The sequence below is a fragment of the Triticum dicoccoides genome, chromosome 1B, assembly GCF_002162155.2.
Source record: "Triticum dicoccoides isolate Atlit2015 ecotype Zavitan chromosome 1B, WEW_v2.0, whole genome shotgun sequence".
NCBI classification, from domain to species: Eukaryota; Viridiplantae; Streptophyta; class Magnoliopsida; order Poales; family Poaceae; genus Triticum; species Triticum dicoccoides.
In genome coordinates, this window is record NC_041381.1 from 611,158,695 (window position 1) to 611,162,749 (window position 4,055).

Consider the following 4,055-nt stretch of genomic DNA (forward strand, 5'->3'; position numbering starts at 1 on the left):
AGCACCTGAGCACTTTCGGTTCCGTTAGGTGTTATCCGAACTTGGATTCGTCATTGAATATGTTTGCATTTGGTTTGAGGTGTCTTTTGCAGGTTAAAGCGAAGCGCTTATTGCAATTGACTTGTTTCCCAATACACTTAGGCGAGCACTGGGCTGCAGCTAAGCCCCCGAGTGAGAGGTTTGCTCTCCACTCAGTAGGATTTTTAGATACATAGGCGAGCACTGAGCTGCAGCTAAGCCCCCGAGTGGGAGGTTTGCTCTCCACTCGGTAGGATTTTCACATACTTAGGCGAGCGCTAGGCTGCAGCTAAGCCCCCGAGTGGGAGGTCTGCTCTCCACTCGGTAGGATTTCAGATACTTAGGCGAGCACTGGGCTGCACCTAAGCCTCCGAGTGGGAGGTTTGCTCTCCACTCGGTAGGATTCCAAACACTTAGGCGAGCACTGGGCTGCAGCTAAGCCCCCGAGTGGGAGGTTTGCTCTCCACTCGGTAGGATTTCAGATACTTAGGCGAGCACTGGGCTGCAGCTAAGCCCCCGAGTGGGAGGTTTGCTCTCCACTTGGTAGGATTTCAGATACTTAGGCGAGCACTGGGCTGCAGCTAAGCCCCCGAGTGGGAGGTTTGCTCTCCACTCGGTATGATTTTGAATTGGTGGCGTAGCTTGGAAGGAGAGGGTAGCAATCGACCTGCACCTCGTCCTCCTTGCAGAGCGCATGTTGTACTTGTGGCGTAGCTCGGAAGGAGAGGGTAGCAGTCGACCTGCACCTCATCCTCCTTGCGAAGCGCATGTTATACTTGTGGCGTAGCTCAGAAGGAGAGGGTAGCAGTCGACCTGCACCTCGTCCTCCTTGCGAAGCGCATGTTGTATTTGTACTTAGGCGAGCGCAATGCTGCAGCTAAGCCTCCGAGTGGAAGGCTGGCTTACCACTCAACATGATTTTGTTTATCTTAGGCGAGCACTTGGACTGCAGCTAAGCCTCCGAGTGGAAGGCTGGCTTACCACTCGGTAGGATTTTATTTATCTTAGGCGAGTACTTGGACTGCAACTAAGCCTCCGAGTGGAAGGCTGGCTTACCACTCAGTAGGATTTTTTTTACAGACTTGGGCGAATCGGATTCGCAGCCAAGCCACCCACTGGGGGATTGTTTTGAGTGGACAAAAGAAATAACGATTACTGGGAAGATTATAAAGCTCTTGTTTTTGATAAATAAACTACATAAGTACTTTTATTACAACTCGTCCGAGTGAATACTTAGGTGTAAAAGGGGCGGAGAAGTTCCGCGTTCCAAGCTCGGGGCTCGTCGATCTGATGCTCGACATTGTAAAGACGGTATGCTCCATTGTGGAGAACCTTGGTGACGATGAAGGGACCTTCCCAAGAAGGAGCAAGCTTGTGTGGTTTCTGCTGATCCACTCGGAGAATTAAATCTCCTTCCTGGAAGGCTCGACTCTTCACGTTTTTGGCGTGGAAGCGACGCAAGTCTTGTTGGTAAATGGTCGATCTGATCAGAGCCATCTCCCTCTCTTCCTCTAAAAGGTCGACTGCATCCTGCCACGCTTGTTCTGCTTCGGCTTCAGTGTAGAGCTCGACCCAGGGAGCATTGTGGAGAAGGTCACTCGGCAAGACTGCTTCAGCTCCGTAGACCAAGAAGAATGGAGTTCTTCCAGTCGACCGGTTGGGCGTGGTCCTTAACCCCCAAAGTACTGAGGGAAGTTCGTCGACCGATGCACCAGCCGCATGCTTAAGATCACGCATCAAACGGGGTTTCAACCCTTTGAGAATCAAACCGTTGGCTCGTTCTGCTTGTCCATTCGACTGTGGGTGAGCGACTGAAGCATAGTCGACTCGCGTGCCTTGAGATGTGCAGAAAGCTCTGAACTCTTCGGAGTCGAAGTTTGACCCGTTGTCAGTGATGATGCTGTGCGGGACCCCATATCTGAATATCAATTCTCTGATGAAGCTGACAGCAGTACCGGCATCGAGGTTCTTGATGGGTTTAGCTTCGATCCACTTAGTGAACTTGTCGACTGCTACCAGCACATGGGTAAAACCGCTTCTGCCTGTTCTCAAAGGACCGACCATATCCAAACCCCACACCGCAAAGGGCCAGATGAGTGGTATAGTCTTCAAAGCTGACATGGGCTTGTGCGACATATTGGAGTAAAATTGACATCCCTCACACTTGTGGACTATCTCCTTCGCCATTTCATTCGCTCTTGGCCAATAAAATCCGGCTCGGTATGCTTTGGCCACGATGGTCCGAGAGGATGCATGATGGCCACAGGTCCCCGAGTAGATGTCATCAAGGATTATTTGACCTTCCTTCGGTGTTATGCATTTCTGACCAACTCCAGTCGCGCTTTCTCTGTACAACTGTCCTCTTATCACGGTAAAGGCCTTAGATCAGCAGATGATCTGTCGAGCCTCTTCTTCATCCTCCGGGAGTTCTTTCCTCAAGATATACGCGATATATGGTACTGTCCAATCTGGAGTGATCACTAAAACATCCATGATCAGGTCGACCACTGCTGGGACTTCAACCTCAGTCGAATCCGTAACACTCTTAGGTTGCGGAGCTTCATCGGTAAAAGGATCTTCTACGACTGACGGAGTGTGGATATGCTCCAAGAACACATCACTGGGGATGGCTTCTCTCTTAGATCCTATCTTCACCAGATCGTCAGCTGCTTGATTTTTTAGTCGGGGTATGTGGTGGAGCTCTAACCCTTCGAACTTCTTTTCAAGCTTCCTCACTGCATTGCAGTATCCAGTCATGGTTGGGCTTCTAACGTCCCACTCCTTCATCACCTGATTGACCACCAAATCTGAGTCGCCATAAACCATAAGACGACGGACGCCGAGTGAAATGGCCATGCGCAACCCATACAAGAGTGCTTCATATTCTGCTTCATTGTTGGAGGAATCAAAGTGGATCTGGAGCACATATCTGAGCTTGTCTCCTCGGGGGGAAACCAAAACAACCCCAGCACCAGAACCATTTAACATCTTAGAGCCATCGAAGAACATGGTCCAATGCTCCGAGTGAACTTGAGTCAGCTGCTGTTGCTCAATCCACTCGGCAAGGAAATCTGCTATAGCCTGGGACTTAATGGCTTTCTTTGCCTCGAATTTGACATCAAGGGGAAGGAGTTCAATCACCCACTTAGCTACTCGACCAGTTCCATCTCTATTGTGCAGAATCTCTGACAATGGTGCGTCGCTGACGACTGTAATGTCATGATCAGAGAAATAATGAGCAACCTTCTTCATGGTCATGTAGATCCCATATACGAGCTTCTGATAATGAGGATATCTTTGCTTCGATGGGGTCAAAACTTCAGAGAGATAATACACTAGGCGCTGAACTTTGAAGGCTTTCCCTTCTTCTTCCCGCTCGACCGTAAGTACTGTACTGACGACTTGTCCTGTGGCTGCAATATAAAGCAACAGAGGCTCTTTGCTGATTGGAGCAGCAAGCACCGGCTGGGTGGAGAGCAGAGTTTTTAACTCGGCAAACGCTGCATCAGCTTCTGGAGTCCACTCGAACTTGTCTGCCTTCTTCATCAGTCGATAAAGGGGCAATGCCTTTTCACCGAGGCGAGAGATGAATCGACTTAAAGCGGCCAAGCATCCAGTAAGCTTCTGGACGTCGTGCACACGCACAGGGCGTTTCATTCGGAGTATGGTGCCAACTTTTCTGGGTTAGCATCGATTCCTCGTTCTAAAACGAGAAAACCGAGTAACTTTCCGCCAGGTACTCCGAATGTGCACTTCGATGGATTGAGCTTGATATCATACCTTCTGAGATTGGCAAATGTTTCAGCTAGGTCAGTCGATAGGTCGGAACCCTTTCGCGACTTGACCACGATATCATCCATGTACACTTCCACATTCCGACTGATTTGAGTGAGTAAACACTTTTGAATCATTCTCATGAACGTGGCTCCGGCATTCTTGAGGCCGAATGGCATGGTGATATAGCAGAAGCACCCGAATGGAGTGATGAAAGCTATTTTGATTTCGTCGGGCCCATACAGACGGATCTGATGATACCC